Below are 18,639 nucleotides of genomic sequence, written 5' to 3'. Positions count from 1 at the left end.
TTATTTAGCGCGACATCCACATGCAGATATTAATAAAAGCCCAGTAAGTGCTCAAAATCTATGATGATACGCAATAGGATAATAAATAGTGTGTAAAATAGTAACCTGAAAATAGTTTTGATGTGCTTCAAGAGTATATACAGCCGCTGTAGTGGCTTCATATGGTAAATAAACTCTATATTACTAGGTAATCTGTGGTGCAAAGAAGAAGAAAATAGTGTATACAAATAACATATGTTGGTAAATTAATGCATACAATAGACTTTATAAGTATCAGTACAATTCCCCCGACTCAAACTTCGTACTTGAAAGTTCCCTTATGCTCTTACATATAACTGGATTATGTATCAACCACACATCATAATAGAAAATTCAGTCCTGTCGAGAAGTGCGTGTGTATTAGGTCACACATATAGACAGGCACTCGCAAATGTTCAAAACAAGTCTCGGCAGCTTAGCCGGAGTCGCCATCAACAATAAGGGCTCCAAACGCTCAATCAGAGGAACATTAGTATAGCCCACTCCCGTACATAGTCTCTAGTATAAACAAACCAAAAACGGCAGTAAATCAATAAAGAGCAGAGAGACAGAAGGTACCGTCCTCTCTCACCCAAAACATAGACTCTCAATATGAGAGAGACCAGTGAAAAATAGAACAAATAAACCGAAGTCCCACATAATTAAGATTAAGATTAATAACTACTAAATTCATTATCACTGGGCATGGAGTTATTCTTGTACTGTGTCTGTTATTTTGACATTGTATTGTTGTGACTAGGTCTCCTATGGATGTACTGGTAACTACTGAGCTAGAATTTGTGTTTGGATATATTTAACTCTGAAATTCTGATGTGTTTATAATATTTATGAGGATTTTACAATAATTTGACATGTTAATAGATATACAAGTGTTCTAACTCATAGATATATCTAGATAAGTACTATTAGATATACTATGTAAAAAATGTACTACTATGCTTTGGTACACATCAGTGCACATCTGGACCTGTGACCACACTGCCAGAAAGGAGAACTGCTGTGCTGCTGAAAGGACTGCCACTCTGCTGGACTGCGACTTTCGGTGCTCTTGCCTTGCTGAGCAGCCCTGCTGCCTGCTGTTCCCCTGCCTGGGTGAGAAGGACTGGACATGCATCACTTGAACCCAGAGTGACTCCAAGGACTTGCTGGCTTGCTACCTATTACCTATGTCTCAGGGACACACAAGACTTAGAACCCTACTGTTCCAACCCTTGGGCTCATCTGCTTGTGAGTTATCCTGCCAAGTGGTCCCACCCCAGTCCTGGACTCTTGGAAGTGATCCTATGGGTCTGCTCCAGCAGAACCGATGCATCCTCTGCAGCGAGAGAAGAATCGACTCCTCAACGATGTTGTGGGAACCTGCCAGGTGCATCACACTCGGAACCACTGCATCGCATCCGAAACCGCTGCTTCAGAACTGATGTATCATCGCCACAGTATGGAGAAGTATGGTGAAATCCAGCGCATAGCATACGCAACAACTGCACTTCAGAACCAACTCTTTGCTTACTGACCTTATGATTCAAATCAGTTGAATGGATAACTCCGGTGTGGCACCCTCACTGAGTGAGGATCATCAACACATTTTGTGCTGTGCCAACGTTTAACCTTGACACAGCAGGCCCTGTGTGGGTCATGTAGCTGGCATGCGCTACCATCATGGGTGGCCTAAACTTTGTTCCTTTCCAGTGTGACCAATTAACTCTTTGAGCGCTATTTGCTTCTAAGCGCTATTTTTGCATTCAAACTATAAAAAATCACATCTCAACTTCTACTGGATGGATGTTTGTCATTTTAATCTTGCTTTATCTAAAAAATCTTAATCTTTTTTTCTACCCTGATGTGCAGTCTATTTGTGATGTTTTTTGCTGTGTTACTGATTTAAGTATTACAAAAATACACATTGCCTCTTAAGTTAAGCCTAACTGCTCTGTACCAAGCTACAAGAGGAGGAGCACAGAATAATTTAGGGTGTGTTGTGACTTACCCTGATTAGGACTGTGGTCCTTACTTGGACATGATGCATACCACTGCCAACTAGAGACCAAATTTCCTACTCACCAATTTAGAAAATTAGACTAAATTTTAATAAGTTATTTGACACCAAAACAACAAAAGTCCAATCAGTAGCATCAGAGTTCAGAATTTTTCAATTTTAAGGTACAAACTGGCTAAATGATCACAGCGTTGATTGCGGACATTTCGTTGTGCGAGACTGGGGCAAAATCGAAAGTTATGGCTGACCGAGATAGTGCGCAGTTCGGATATACAAAGTGGATTGTGCCAGGCCTCTGTTTCCCTTTGGTCTTGGAAAAATGTCAAGAAAAAGTGTCTGAGAAGGTGAAGCTTAGTCTGGTAAATCAGCTAACAATGTTTGAGAAGGGGGCATTCTTGTCAGGGAGTTTCTGGGTTCAGTCATGGTGAAGGGCCCTTCAATCGGACTAAGGGCCTGAATTAGATCATGGAGGACGGGTTACTCTGACACAATGGTGACGGATACTCCATCTGTCAAAATATATATCCCATAGGATATAATGGTAGTTAAATTTAGGCGGATGGTATATCCATCACTGTTGTGACAGTGTAACCCATCCGCATAGATGTAAATAAGGCCTTTAATCACTTTTTCAGAAGTTGACAATCTACAGCGGGATGAAGCTGCAGGCTGTAACCGACAAGGGCTCCACAAGGCCGGATACTCCTTCTGTGAGGAGCCGCTGAACAGGATTTGCTGCTACAGAGAAGTACATAGCGGGAGTCCTTCTGCAGGTTCAGAAAGAGAACTGAAGAGTAGGTCTCAGTGTCCTATTTCTATACCTGTTGCCTCCTTTGAAGTAGAAGAAGTTTCCAGAAGTTCCCCTTTCAAAAGTGCTTGACATTTCCTGCCTCCTACCATGGCTCTAGCCATGTCACAGGCATAAAAGGCTAGTTTGGAGTTATTTGTATAAAGGCAGGGCACACTCTATTCACTTGCAAAAGGGGCTGTGCCCAGCTCTGCTCCCCATCCTGCCAGAGATCGACCATCCAGGCCACCCAATCCCTCTATTTTGTGGCTGTCTGGGAGGAATACACAACTGCCAACTTCCACTCACATCCAGTCATGTGACCCAGGAACAGGCTGCAGACACCAAAGAAAACAGGATAATACCACCTTTCTAAAAGTGCCATTTTCAAAATTCTGATTAAAAATCCAACTTTGCAATTAAAGAGAAATTTAAATTACAACATCTAAGACACCAACCACGAGTTTCCCACCTGCTCCCAGTCAAAGGTTAGCACTTATTAAGTGGAATAAAGTAACCCAATGTTAACCTATAGAAGAGGTAGGTCTTACAGTAGTCAAAAACAAAATTTAGGAGTTTTTCACTACTAAGACATGTAAAACTTAAAAGTACATGCCCATCTTTATATTACACTGCACTCTGCCCCATGGCTGTGTAGGTACTTCCTTAGGGGTCACTTATAGGCATTATACTGGGAAGGAAACAAGCTTCCGGGGACCGGTTTCTGGCATTTCAGCCGTCTTCGGCCCAGCTTGCTTGAATCCTGATGGTGCAATGAGCAAGGGACTCACATCTGAGTATACCCTTCCACGCTTGTGGTGGACAAAACGATTCAGAAAAGGGGGTGGTGATGGACAGAGTCTCTGAATTAAGCAGAAAACTTTCACCCAGTCAAGAGATCAGGGCTAGATCCAACACCGTTTTTTAGCTCACTGCACCATCCCAGCTCAGAACCTGGCTATATGCAAATTAGTCTGTCCCTGGCCCAGTGCATCATGGGAACAGGGCAGACCAAACTACCAAGCCAATTCTTCACCGGAAAGGAGACAAGCTTCCGGGGACCGGTTTCTAGCATTTCAGCCGTCGTCGGCCCGGCTTGCTTGAATCCTGATGGTGCAGTGAGCAGGGGGCTCATGTCTGAGTATACCCTGCCACAACAATAGTGTCCAAAAACGATTCAAAACAGAGGGTGGTGATGAACAGAGTGTCTGAATTAAGCAGACCACTCTTACCCAGTCCAAAGATCAGGGCTTGATCCATCACCGTTATTTAGCTCACTGCACCATCCCAGCTCAGAACCTGGCTATATGCAAATTAGTCTGTCCCTGGCCCAGTGCATCATAGGAACAGGGCAGACCAAACTACCAAGCCAATTCTTCACCGGAAAGGAGACAAGCTTCCGGGGACCGGTTTCTGGCATTTCAGCCGTCGTCGGCCCGGCTTGCTTGAATCCTGATGGTGCAGTGAGCAAGGGACTCATGTCTGAGTATAACCTGCCACACCTATAGTCAGACCCCCCAGGATATAGCGGCATGGATTAGCAAATTTAGCGGCACAAATATGGAAATTTAGCGGCACAATTATGGAAATTTAGTGGCATTTTTGCAGCACTTTATTTTACTCATAATCATTCATTTTCAGCCTCAAATCCTGGAGGGTCTGTACAGTGCATTACACAAGCGGTGGGAGGGGGGTAGGCAGCGCCTAGGACTGGACTACCAGCGTGTCATCTCCTGTGAGGGTGCTCTAGCAATGTCGCCTTGTGGTACCCGCCAGTGACACCACCCACAGCATTGTTCAGACGGCGTGTGCTGTCTACCATAGAATTTGTATTCGAACCCCTAACCTTCCAATATATATTTCAGTAGCACCAGACTCCCAAAGCTTTTTTTTGGGGGGGATTGAGGGCGGGTTGGGGTTCAAAAGTGCCTCCTAGGTACTTCTCAGCGTGTCCTTGCAATACAGTGCCATGATCTGTGCTACTGGTCTGCAGACTGTCTTCATATGTGCATCGCCATGAACAGTGCTGTTTGTAGGCAGCCTGTCTGCAATTGTGCTGTGCCACGGGCTGTACTATTGGTCTGCTGCCTGTCCTCATATGCGCAGTGCCATGGAGTAAGCTGTTTGCCTGCTGCCTGCCCTGTTCTATGCAGTGCCTGGGGCTGTGCTGTTGGTCTGCAGCCTGCCCCCGTATGTGCAGTGCCAGTGGGCTATCGGTTTCCAGCCAGCCCTCGTATGCGGAGTGCCATTTTCTTCACTACTGGTCTGCAGCCTGTTTGTGCAGTGCCATAAAGTGTGCTGTTTGTCTGCTGCCTGTCCTCTTCCATGTAGTGCCTAAGGCTGTGCTGTTAGTCTGCTGCCTATACTCGTGCATGCGTGCAGTGCCAAGGTCTGTGCACTGTTGTGTTAGCCATGTCCTGTCCGCCTCTTATAGCACATCAAGGGTCCTTGATTTTTTAACTATGTCTGAGCACAGCCACGTTCTCCTATTGTGCTGTCAAACACTCCTAAGTATTACGCAGGCACTCAGTAATTGGTCCTGAGAAAGCACAATCCCAACTTTCACCAGTATGTTAATATTTCAGCCTCCTGCCCTTCAGACGCGTTGTTCTCACAGCCTCTGAACAATCTGATGAGCAAAAACACCTCCCCTCTCTGCCTTCATTTTCTGAGGGTACCAACGCTGAACTGCTTTATCTTGTTTTCTAAGGTGATATTGCTTTTGAAACTCTGATAAGTTTTACATGAATAACACAACATACAGATTGTCAAATCAAAGCTCGTACCCCTTGGTTTATTTGGTTTATTAGTCAAACTATGATAGCTCTATAGTTAAGTACATCTTTATCCAATGTGAGGACACTCTGACCTCCTCAGGAAGTTGCAGCTCGGTTGCGTGTTAGAAAAGGTTACAGGAACATCTGTGTTGTCATAATCATTACTGTGCATAGATGCTGTGTGTCTGTTTAAGGAGCGCTGCAGTGTAGATCTTCTTCGCACATCTATCAGTGGTAAGCGTAACCTACCTCACACCTTGTTCCAGTTGCTCCTGAGTCGAGTGTTCACAGTGAGAGTCTGAATACAAAGAAGTGTGAAACTGAATGGCGTGGTTGGTGGTTGAGGCACATCTCAGGGCAGATGGAGTTCAGGCCTCTGGTATCTTTGTGAAACAATCCATGATTGGGTGTTCTGTACTTTTTGCCTCGTTTGGTTTCTGCTGAACAAAATGATCCCCTTTAAAAGTGTGCAGCGCAGTGGGCTGTAATTGAACCGGGTTGGTAGCTGCCGGTAGGCGCGTTTAATGAACATCATGTGTTTATGTGAAATCGTAAACACACACATGGCTGCATGGTATGCTTCTTTGAGAAATAAGAATGGATTGCTAACTCACAATATGATATGGTTGTTCTTGTTTGGTGGCGCCTCCTTTGGGATTTAAAATGCTCAATGGCGCCGACGGCACCAGCCAAGTCAGCTACTAATTCCCCTTCTTTGTGATTCAGATACGGGCGCTCTCCTGTTTCCTGCTATTACCGCTGTACAGCATAGTTCAGGTTGTGACGTATGCGCTTACAGCCAATTAAAAGGCATCATTTTTTTATGCCTGCCAGGAGACCATTTTTTTGCGGCCGAAAAACTAAATATCGCTGCAATCGCGCTTTTCAGCCGATTTCGCGATTATTTCGTGAATCGCGAAATCGCAAAATGCTGGAGGGTCTGTATAGTGGCCAAAAACGATTCAAAACAGAGGGTGGTGATGAACAGAGTGTCTGAATTAAGCAGACCACTCTTACCCAGTCCAAAGATCAGGACTTGATCCATCACCGTTATTTAGCTCACTGCCCCATCCCAGCTCAGAACCTGGCTATATGCAAATTCGTCTCTCCCTGGCCCAGTGCATCATGGGAACAGGGCAGACCAAACTACCAAGCCAATTCTTATACTGGGAAGTAAACAAGCTTCCGGGGACCGGTTTCTGGCATTTCAGCCGATCTCTTTGCAGTGCTAACCAGTGCAAACGTTTGTGTGGACTTTCCCTAAATTATGGTAAAGTCAACTTACACCTAATTGGCATATTTAATACTCTTATATGACCCTAGCAATGTGGTACTGCGTGTACCCAGGGCCTGAACATTAGATAGTACTAGTAGTCCTGCAGCGTTTTAGCTTGTCATTTCAACCTGGCAAAATAAACCTCTTGCGAGGCCTAAATCTTCCTTTTTAATACATATGTCACCCCTAGGGTAGGTCCTACACAGCCCATAGGGAATGGTGCTATGTATTTAAGTTAGACATGTACTTTTAGGTTTTAAATGTCCTTGTAGTGAAAAAAACTGTTTTACACTCCTGTAAGCCCTATGTCTCCCATAGGATAACATTGGGTTACATTATTACATTTAATAAGTGATAACTTTTGATTGGGGGCAGGTAGAAGTGTCATATTTACACTCAAATGAATCATAATTTAAAACCCTACTTGGTGGTAAAGTCGGATTTTAATTAGTGCCTGCAGCATGTTTCCTGGGTTGTATGACTAGGTGTAGTTGGCAGTTGGCTTTTGTGTATTCCTCCCAGACATCCCCACAATAGAGGGACTAAGTGTTGGCAGGATGGGCCATCCTGACTTGATGAGATGGGTGGAGCTATCACCTGTCACCCTTGCACTTCAAAGAGACCTGCCTCAGCACACAAATACCTTTAACTAGGCCATTGTGATTTCAGACATCCTGGAACCAGGGCAGGGAGGCAGGAAAATCCAGAAACACCAGGCATATAACTAGGACTCTTCTACCTGCTTTTCAGTACGCTCCTGGACCAGTGGACACTACAGAAGAAGGACTGCCCTGCTGCTTGAGGCTTGCATCAGCTGTCTGGGAAGGAAGTCTGGACCTGCTTCCTTTATTCCTGTCTACATGAGTGACTTCAAGGGTGAGCCATCTGGCCTCCTCTTCTGAGCTACAGGCACACTACAGACTCCAGAGGCATGTCTGCAACTGCTCATCTGACTTTCTCTACTGGACCTACCTGGACCTGTCTGAGCCTTGATGGTCTCTGCTGGAGGGAGTTCCTGATCCTCAAGAGGTGAAAGCTCCTACTGGAACAAAAGAAGAAATACTGATGTTTTGGGCTCTATGAAAACTCAAACTGGCCTGTTCACACCAAGATCTTGCCCCCTGCACTGACCACCTACTCGAAGCACCAGTGAACTCAGTGCTTCGCACTACAGCAACCACTAGAGATGACCGGCAATGCAAGATCTTCAATTCATGCTACAGCATGAACAGCCCGCAGTGAACACCAACGTGACGCTCTAGCAATGACCCTCCATGACGTCTGACTGGAAATTCGTACTATACCAATGACTATCCTGCTCTTTGTCCTACAGCAATGGCCATCTGCAATGCTCTCCCTGCACTTTACAGTCTCCTCCACAGCAAATGGATCTCTCCATGCCAGACTTTGAGAAGCTAACTTTTTCAGTTGAGCAAACCTGGTCCCTGCATCCAGCCCTTGCTCCATCACAATCAGCGTCAACGTGTGGCTTTCACCCAGTCTCGCGTGAACAGATGATCACATGTGGCGTGTTGTGTTTTTATATACTATACTTACCTTAAAGTTTTGAAATTACATATCTCTGGTTCTACTGATTAGATTTTTGTTGTTTTGGTATCAAATAATGTATTTAATTTTACTCTATTATTGCCTAAATTGGTGTGGGATATTTCTTGTGTTGTGCTTTCACTTAAAAGCTATTTGTATACTGCATACATTCTTTGCACATTGCCTTTATGTTAAGTCTGACTGCTTTTCTGCAAAGCTACCAGACGGTTAAGCACAGATTAATTTACTGACATTGGTGGTTCACCCGGACAAGAATCGTGACAGTTGTCTGAGAAGGGCTCATATCCCCCTGAACCAACCACCCAATTTCTCACAGACTGTAATAATAGGTAGCAAGGAAGCCATTCTCCAATTATATCAGGAACAGGTTTGCATATTTAGGAGCCACCTGGCCCTCTTAGCCATACTAATAGGAGCTAATGTAATTTCCAAAAGTGAAATTCTTGTGGGTCACGATGAATCAGCAACATATTAATTTTTGCAAGCCTTTGTCGCATCCTATTGTGGAATATTGGTGTACAGTGACTCCATCCATGGTCGTCTTTAATGCTCCAGTTGGAAGAGGGCCAATAGAATTGAGTTTGCTTTGTAGATCTGTGGTGTTCTCGAAGTAGAACACCACAGTAGTACAAATCTGTTCAAAATGTTTTGTAATTAGACAGAAGTGTTCTTGGTGTACAGGATCAAGAGATGATTGAGTGGCCAGGGTTGTTTTATATGTGCGTCTTCTTCGGGAGCATGTAAAACCTGTCATTCAGCAGTCTTTTTATATTTCTTTTAAGTTCTCTTTTGTATTGCTTAAGTCGGTCTTCCTGCAAGATGGTATAGTATCTCAAATCTTCTTGTGGCTGTGTTCTTTCTGGATATATTCACTGTGACAACTGCTCCTTTATTGTCTGCTGTTTTGTTTATCCTGCTTTTCTTATTCATGACATGATGGTTCTTCTATCCCTTGTTTTTTAGGTTACATCACTGTATGACTTGTTTGCCTAAATGACAGATGTGACCTTGTAGCTGAAACCTTCGATGTGTGGGTCATGTTTCAGTCAACACCTTGTTTCTGGGGTTCAGGTGAATTTTTGTTTCTGTTTACTTTCATAGACTCCAAAAAATTTAGTGATGTTCTGGTTAGTTTTCGAAACATTGTTTGAAGCAAAGGCGTCTTAAAAAGGCAGCTTGATAACTGGTTTATATGTCTAGATAGTAGAATCCCCCCTTACCTTGTGCCAAGCTGAGTTCGAGCTAGCAATGAGAACACACTGTGAGTGACAAGACAGCTTCTAATGGTGATGACATCCTCATCATCAGCACCTCCTTCCTCCTGCCTGTTCAAGTTAATCTCTCTTCTCCCCAATGTCCTTCTTTCTTAAGTTCTGCTGACACAGTATTGCCTGTTGGTTTTTCACCTGGGCCAAATGGCCATTGGTACTATAATGTTTGCTTGCCTTCCCTCAACTCTCTGCAGCAAACTGCATTCTGCACAGTGGTCCTTATTTGGCCTAAGTGTGAAGAAACCCAAATGGAGAATGCCCTTATATAGCCAAAGTCAAATGCTGTGCTGGAACTACAATGGATTGGCTTTGTGTAAGAAATTAGGTTGTTGGTTGACTGGGGTGTAAGCCATGGTCGAGCAACAACCATAATCCTTGTCAGGGTAAGGCACAAGCAAACGACAAATTATCCATTGCTCACCTTGGTACAGAGCAGTCAGGCTTAACTCAAAGGCAATGTGTAAAGTATTTGAGCAACAACAAAAACACACCATAAAAAGAGCCAACAACAGGTTTAGAAAAATAAAGTTTTAATAAATAAAACATGACCAAAACGACAAAAATCCAATAAGTAAAACTGGAGATATTGAATTTGAAAGTTTATAGTGAAAATAGCACCAAAAAGGCAATAGCGCTAATTTGGGATATCTGGTCACGATGACTGCGACAAAGTCACAAGTTCAGTCAAATTGTGATAGACCATGTGCCGGTAACGGGGACACAGTCCCTCTGAACAGAGTACCTTGAACCCAGGTTGTGGCGCATTGCATGGATCCAGATCGAAGAATCGCTGCACAGCCAAAGCGAAGCATCGGTTCTGAGATACAGCAAGGCTGCGGTGTGAGTTCCTGTTGCGTTTATGTCAAGCATCCCATTAACGGGGCTTGTGATGAAGGCCTGGCTCTAGGGCGGTGGATCTGTGCCACCGCACTGGACGGTGACTTGGGATGGGGGCATTATTTGTTCAAGTATCTTATAATTTTAAAAGCACCTGCTGCTGAGTTCCTGGCCTCCAGCAATTTTTAGGCTTCAATTAAAATGTCGAGATACCTCCGATGATTAATCATCTTCCTGGAAAGAGACCGGAGGTTTGTCTAGTGGAAGTTTTGACTCATTCTAAGGTAGTGCAGAGGATTAAGATGCCTGCTGCTAAGAATGTGTACCATGCAGATAACAAACTGCATGTAATGTAAATAGGTCAGTGGGGTACTGCTTCTGTAAGAGCGCTCCTTTTGTTACTTGTCGTTTATGTCAAAATCCTAATATAGAACATTGAGCTATTAACTGCCATCAAAGAGCTGCATGTGAGCTGCAAGGTATGTGTTAGAGCTGTATATTTTTTGCACAGTCTTTCATTATCCTGATCTTGTCAAAAGGGTTAATTTGGGTACAAAATAATTCTTCTAATTAAAGAGAACCTCTAACAATGATGCAACGTTCCAAATTCTGAATTTGTACTTTCCCAGAATAAGCACTCAACCTGTATTGCCTACCACTATCGATGACACTTCACTCCTACACTACACCTTCTAGTCCTGTCTGATGTAACATTTCCTATACACTGATTAACACACATATGCTTGTCTCTGTGCAATGTGTGTGTTATATAAAGTGCTCAGGTACCTTACACTGGCATTAGTGGGGTTATAATACTAAATTAATCTAGAGACAGTGGTTATGGAGACTTGAGGGGCACTGTTAAAGGGTGCTAGTAAGGGAATCCGTGGCAGAGATGGTCATTGGAGAGGCACTGACAAACATTTTTGCACAGGGCACCACCAGTGTTAAAGACGGCCCTGTTCTGATGTCACTTGGCAAAGTTTCCACAGGTCCAGAAGTGTACTGAAATGGTGGGGTCCAAGGTCCTTCTTTTACACACAGTTGTGCCTTTGCCAGGAAAAAGGACTGCTGTGCCTCTGAAGGACTGCCACTCAGCTGGATTTCTACTTTGCTGTACTCCTGCTTTGCTGTGCAGACCTGCTGCCCTCTTGCGTAGGTGAGAAAGACTGGACCTGCATTTCCCACCAGCAGGGTAAAAAAATGCTTTTACACCGGCAGGGTAAAAAATGTGCCATGTTGCGTCATATTTACAAAGTGACGCATCTAGGTAGATGCGTCTCTTTGTAAACCCCTGTGCCACATTATACCTGTGCCAGGTATAATGTATGCAGAGTGGGCGTTCTGCTGCAAGTAAGCCTTCCAGAAGTGATGCAGTGAAATCTATGAGATTTCACTGCGTCACTTCTAGGATGCAAATGCGTCAATATCTTACGCCTGCCTCATGGCAGGCGCAAGACTGACGCAAGCACATTTCAACATGAGACTTGCCCATGTATAATGACCCATTGCTGGAGTTGCATCACTTTTGTGACACACTCCAGAAATGCGTCATTTTTGCACCTACAGATACGTCAGAAATACTGACGTATCTGTAACTCCTTGCAATATGATACGTCATACTGTAAATATGACCCATCATTGGTGTCGCAAGGAGGGCGCAATGAAAAGTGACGCATTGCTGTTTTCTCGCAGCGCTGCATCACTTTTCATAAATGAGGCCATATGGATTTAGGCCCAGATCTCTGTACTGGGGTGAATGTATGACATTGTTCTGCATTCTGTCCATCCATTGATTTTTTGCGACTTTCTAAAAGTGGCATTTGCAGAATCGTAATTTAAAATCCAACTTCACCATAAGTTAGGATTTTAAATTTGGATTCCAGAGACACTACATTTGATCCAGTCATATCTTCCATTTTAGAAATTACACTTAAAAATGAAATGAGGTAAACCCAGTGTTATACTATAGGAAATATAGGCCTTGCAATAGTGAAAAGCGAATTTAAGATTTTTTTACTACCAGGACATGTAAAACTTAAAAGTACATTTCCTGCTTTTTAAACACATTCCGCCCTGCCCTCTGGATTTTTTCAGAGCCTACATTGGGGTGACTTACATGTATTCAAATGAAAGGTTTGAGCCTGGCAAAAGATCTATTTGAATGGATTATACCCAGATCTGTGACTGGGGGTGTATGTTTGATTTGTTCAGCATGCCATCCATCATCTGTTCTTTTTGCTTTTGTCTCCCTAAGTGGGAAGGGTATGCCTAGATGTGGCACTGGAAACAAGCTAGTCTGGCTGATGAGGGGTGATACCCTGAAACCGGCCCCAGCATGGTTGCTTCCGGTACAGGGAGGACCTGGCCTGACAGTTGGGCTTGACTGTTCCCATGGGGAGCAGGGTCAAGACTGGTTTTCATGTGGCTGGGTCCAAACAGGGGTGGCGCTTTGAGCACAAATAATGATGCATTAAACCCAGATGTGTGACTGGGGATGAGCATTTGATTTGTTCAGCATTCCGTCCATCATCTTTTATTTTTGCTTTTGTTTCCCTAACTGGGAAGGGTATGCCCAGGCGTGGGTCCCATGCTCACTGTTCCACTGAATTCAAGCTAGCCTGGCTGATGAGGGGTGACAATCGGAAACCAGCCCCAGGATGCTTTACCGGTACAGCAAGGACCTGGCCTGGCAGTTTGGGCTGGACTGTTCCAATGGGAAGCAGGGTCAAGACTGATTTGCATTTGCATATGGCTGAATACAAACTAGGGTGGTGAGATGAGCTAAACAAACAATGGATTCAATGTAGATCTGTGACTGGGAATGTTTGATTTGTTCAGCATTCCATCCATCATCTGTTCTTTTTTACTTTAGTCGCCAAAAGTGGGAAGGGTATGCCCAGATGTGGGTCCTGTGCTTACTGTGCCACTAGATTCAAGCTAGCCTGGCTGATATGGGGTGATGCCCGAAACCAATCCAAGGATGGTTATTTCCAGTCCTGGGAGGGCCTGGCAGTTCGGGCTGGACTGCTCCCAATGCGAGCAGGGTCAAGATTGTTTTGCATTTGCGTATGGCTGGGTCCAAACAATGGTGTCCTGGTGAGCTAAAAAAAATGCAATAAATGCAGATCTGTGACTGGGGTCGAATGTTTGATTTGTTCAGTATTCCATCCATCATCTTTCTTTTTGCTTTTGTCACCATAAGTGGGAAGGATATGCCCAGAAATGGGTAACGTCCTATGTGTGCCACTGGATTCAAGCTAGCCTGGCTGATGAGGGGTGATACCTTGAAGTGAGAAGCAGGATGCTTGTTTCCGGTCCAGGGAGGACCTGGCTCACAGTTTGGGCTGGACTGTTCCCATGGGTAGCAGGATCAAGACTGATTTACATATGGCTTGGTCCAAACTGAGGTTGCGTGGTGAGCTAAAAAACAATGGATTAAACCCAGATCTGTGACGGGGTGACTGGTTCATTTGTTCAGCATTCAGTCCATCTTCTGTTCTTTTTACTTTAAAAGGTCTATTGTGGCAGGTCGAAATTTAAGTTTAAAACTCCACACACAGGCTCTGCAATGGCAGGCCTGAGCCATCTTTAAAGGGCTTCTTAAATGGGTGGCACAATCAGTGCTGCAGGCCCACTATTAGCATTTCATTTACAGCCCTTGGGCACATACATTGCACTATACTAGGCTAGGGACTTACAAGTAAAATAAACATGCCTATTGGGTATGTGCCAATATTACTATGTTTACTGGAGAGAGCACATGTACTTTAGCACTGGTCAGCAATACTCAAGTGCTCAGGGTCCTAAGTCCAACAAAATCGAAGTCAGAAAAATGGAGGAGGAAGACAAATAATTGGGGAGAAGACAACCACAAGGCTGACAGGTCCAGCATTTTGCCTTAGGACAGCGTGCAAGTATGGTAGGGGTTGTTGTTGGTGCTTAATTTTGGACCTTTTAGAAGATGGAAGAAGGTGGTGGTGCTGCAGGAGCAGCCGGAAAAGAAGTGATCTACATTTCCTCAATGCCACTCTCGACATGAACAATTACTAATTTATCTTCCTCACTTCCTGGAAACTTCTTTTTGACTTGTCTCCTGTGGCAGAATTTGGGCATTAACTTCTTGTCTTCTTCATTTCAATTGGAGTTTGGGGAAGATGGAGGAATCATCTTTATTTTCTCAGAGCAAATAGGAAACAAAAAGTGTCCAACGCAAGAGCAGCCACAAAATCCTTCTGTGCTGCAAACTCAACTTCAGAATATACTCTTCCTTCAGAGAGATCAGGTTTGGCAGACCCTTGCTCCTCTTGGGTTTCTGGGAAAGATTTGGTTTGCTAGGACAATTCCATTTGTGATTCACTGGTCTCGGCCATGTCACTGAAAGACATCTGCTTTGGGTTTGGTGGTGGTGGTAGCGTTGCTGATTCATCCTGCCAAAAAAGGTAGAGTGGGTACGCTGCACTGCACACCTAGGCAGAAAATGAAAAAGGGCTTGATGCCTAAGGTGGCAACACACTTCTCGTCATTTACCGATTTCTTGGCAGGAGCCTGTTTCTTAGGAGCCATCTTCTTCCCATCTTGTTGGTCAGCAGGAGCAGTAGCCTTTAGCTGAGAATTCTCTAGACACTGGTGTCAGATAATTCACAGTCTTCTCTCTACTCTGTCTTAGCCTTGTCCAATTGTGGGCAATAACAAATAAGAAATAAAGACTGCCGGACTTGGCTATTTTACTTAATACAACATGTCATCATAACGAAAACATACCAGCATATACATTAATTCTTTTGTTAGTTGTATCAAATATGTTAGAAATATAAACATATGATAAATACCTGATGTTTGACCAGGCCCATGGAACCCCTATGAGACCAAAGGGGGAGACTTACAGACATTTATTTTATTTATGACATTTATTGAGCGCGACGAATACCCTAAGGCGTCTCGGCGCTAGACCGTTCAATTTGTTTCCATGATATGCAAATAATTTCACTGATTGAATAGCCATGTCTTTACTTGTTTTCTGAACTGAAGGAGAGAGGAACTCGTCTTAATGTGGAGGGGGAGTGCAAGGTTTTAAATGTTCCTTAAGGGTATTGGGACCTTGGTTGTTAAGGGTTTTATAGACAATGCATACGGCCTTGAACTTTATTCGATTTTTAATGGTAAGCCAATGATATTGCTTTATTGTTTCAGCAATAGGGTGAAACTTGGCAATCCCCGACAGCAAACGTGCTGCCGCGTTCTGTATAGACTGAAGCTTGTTTATGACTCTGACCTGGGCATCAAGAAAGAGTCCGTTGCAATAGTCCAGGGAGGACAGGACCAAAGAGCAAATCAATGTTTTAATTAATGCTTCTGGTAGGAAAGGTCTGATCTTCCTTATCATTTTTAATTTGAAATGAGCCGTTGTTGCCACTTTATTTGCATGTTCCATAAAGCTGAGCCCATTGTCAAAAATGACTCCTAGGTTCCTGACTTTTGTGACTGGGATGGGGGGTGATCCATGATCCATAGGCCACCAGCCGGATGGCCATTCCGGGAGAAGAGAACCGAAGATGACTACCTCGGTCTTCTCCGAATTGAGCTTTAGGCAATTTGTGGCCATCCATGCACTTATTGCTGTCATTCCATTTTTAAAATTATGGGCTACCTGCTTTCCATCCCCCTTAATGGCCAGGACCAGTTGCGTGTCATCCGCGTAAGATGTTAGGCCCATCCCGTATGCTCTGATGACATTTGCAAGGTCCGACACGTAGATATTGAAAAGTGTAGGACTAAGGGATGAGCCTTGGGGGACACCACATGGCAACGTGAATTGAGTGGATTGAAATGGTCCAAGGGAGACTGCTTGAGTTCTCTCCGCAAGAAAGGAGGCAAGCAGGTCTTTAGCAGCCTGCCCAATGCCTAGCCTTTCGACACGATCGATCAAGGTATTATGATCGACCGTGTCGAAGGCTGCTGACAGATCAAGTAGGACTAGAATTGCAGTCCCACCTTGATCCCTTATGGCTCTAATGTCGTCAGCAGCCTTAATAAGGGCGGTCTCGGTCCCGTGAAATCTCCTGAAGCCGTATTGCGAGTCGTCCAGCAAACGATGCTTCTCAATATAATCTGTAAGTTGAATATTCATCGCTTTTTCGGTCACTTTGGCCAAAAAAGGTAGGCTCGCTATGGGTCTGTAATTTTTAAGTTCGCATTTATCGAGGCCAGGTTTTTTTAATAAGGGTTTTAGTAGGGTTTTCTTTAATAGCTTGGGGTAGATTCCTGAGGCTAGAATAGTATTGCAAACTTGTGTCAGTGTTGGTATAATTGAATCCCATACTGGTGATAACACTGACAACGGACAAGGGTCCAGAGCAGAGCCGGATTTTATTGTAGAGACTATGGTCGATGTAAGGTCATCTGACAGTTCATCAAATTTAGAGAAAGCAATAGTCTGTTGTGGACCTGAAAGCACGCCATTCATCCTAGATGATTTGGTTGTGAAGGCTTGAAAGATATCATCCACCTTAATGAAAAAGTATTTAGCCAGTTCCTCGCAGAGGGCTTGGGAAGGAGGGGGAATAATGTCAGGGGCATTTCCTGCCAATGTCTTGGTAATTTCGTACAGCCGTCTACTAGAGTTTTTTGCTTGCTCAATTTGGTTGGTGTAATATACCTTTTTTGCTTTGGTAATCATGTCTTTATAAAGTCCTAAGGCATCTTTATAAACTTTCTTGCTTGCTGTATCATATGTTTTTCTCCAACATCTTTCCAAATTCCTATTAATTTGTTTTTGTTGTCTTAGCTCAGTGGAATACCATGGGGCAGTTGGTTTTGACCTATTCTTAGACACAGTTTTGATGGGAGCTGTGTTCTCAGTAGCCTGGGCAATCCATGTATAAAATTGTAGTGTAGCTACATCCGGATCAGTAGAAATTACTAGACTGGTTTTATCCAGTTGTGTTTTCAGTTCAGTATGGTTAATATTCTTCCAGTCTTTAAACGGCGCATGGGTTATTGTGGCAGAGTTCTTGTTACGTAAGGACTTTGTAGTAATTTTACCAAAAATGGCGTAGTGATCTGTCCACGGCATTGGGCAGATGTCCGTTATTTGAAGGCCATCTAGGTTGGAAAATATAGCATCTAACGTATGACCCGCTACGTGCGTTGCCTGCGCAACTAATTGTTTCAACCCCAAAGTTGCCATATCTGAAATGAGAAAGGCTGAATCAGATTGATCAGCCTGGTCTAAATGAAAATTAAAATCTCCTAAAACTGTTAGCGTTTGTTCTGTAGCTAGCGTTTCCATCATAGTCGTGAGATTGGCCAGGAAGCCGGTTTTTGTCCCAGGGGGGCGATAGATCAATAATCCCTTAAAACTAGATAGAGAGCAGAGCTTTATTCTGAACTGGAGGACCTCGCAGTGGATGGAAGGAATGGGGGTGATAGTAACAGTGAGGCTGTCTCTAGCTATAATCGCTAGACCGCCTCCTTTTTTTTTCCTGGCTCTATCCTGCCGATAGGCTTTATAACCGCTAGGTACGGCGGTAACTAGATCTGGCTCTGATGACTCATTTGTCCAGGTTTCAGTGACAAAGAGTATGTCAAGTTTGTTGTCCGTGATTAGATCGGCTACTTCTTGACTGTGCTTGCATAGTGAGCGGGCATTAATTAGTGCTATTAAGAATGATTCCTCTTTAGTAATGGTCAGAGGTTTAGCGTGCTCAGTGGCCGTATGTAGAGGGATGGAATAATTGCAATGTGAGCAAGCTACACCAAGGTCATGTCCCTCGTTGGCGGGATCACGTCGCAAGCAAAGCGCGTTAGCTGGTGGTCTAAGTTCTAGTAGCTTTGTGTGCGTGTGGGCTAAGTCTATGGGCCACGGCAATCGGCCGGGGGGTATGGCCCTCGGCCCGGACGGGCACAGAAGGGCTTGCCTTTGACGCGCAGCGGGCGCGCCGTCGGCGCGCCCGCTGCGCGTCAGAGGAAATCGGTTACTTTTATACATAAAAATGGGAGGAGGGCGTTGGGGTTTGAGCGACTAGACCACCACCCTACCTCGCTCAAGATGGCTGCTGAGGTGGGTGATGTAAGGTGTCAGCGTT

Source organism: Lissotriton vulgaris, unplaced genomic scaffold, assembly GCF_964263255.1.
Source record: "Lissotriton vulgaris unplaced genomic scaffold, aLisVul1.2 SCAFFOLD_2259, whole genome shotgun sequence".
NCBI lineage: Eukaryota > Metazoa > Chordata > Amphibia > Caudata > Salamandridae > Lissotriton > Lissotriton vulgaris.
Note: the sequence above shows the minus strand (reverse complement) of the source record.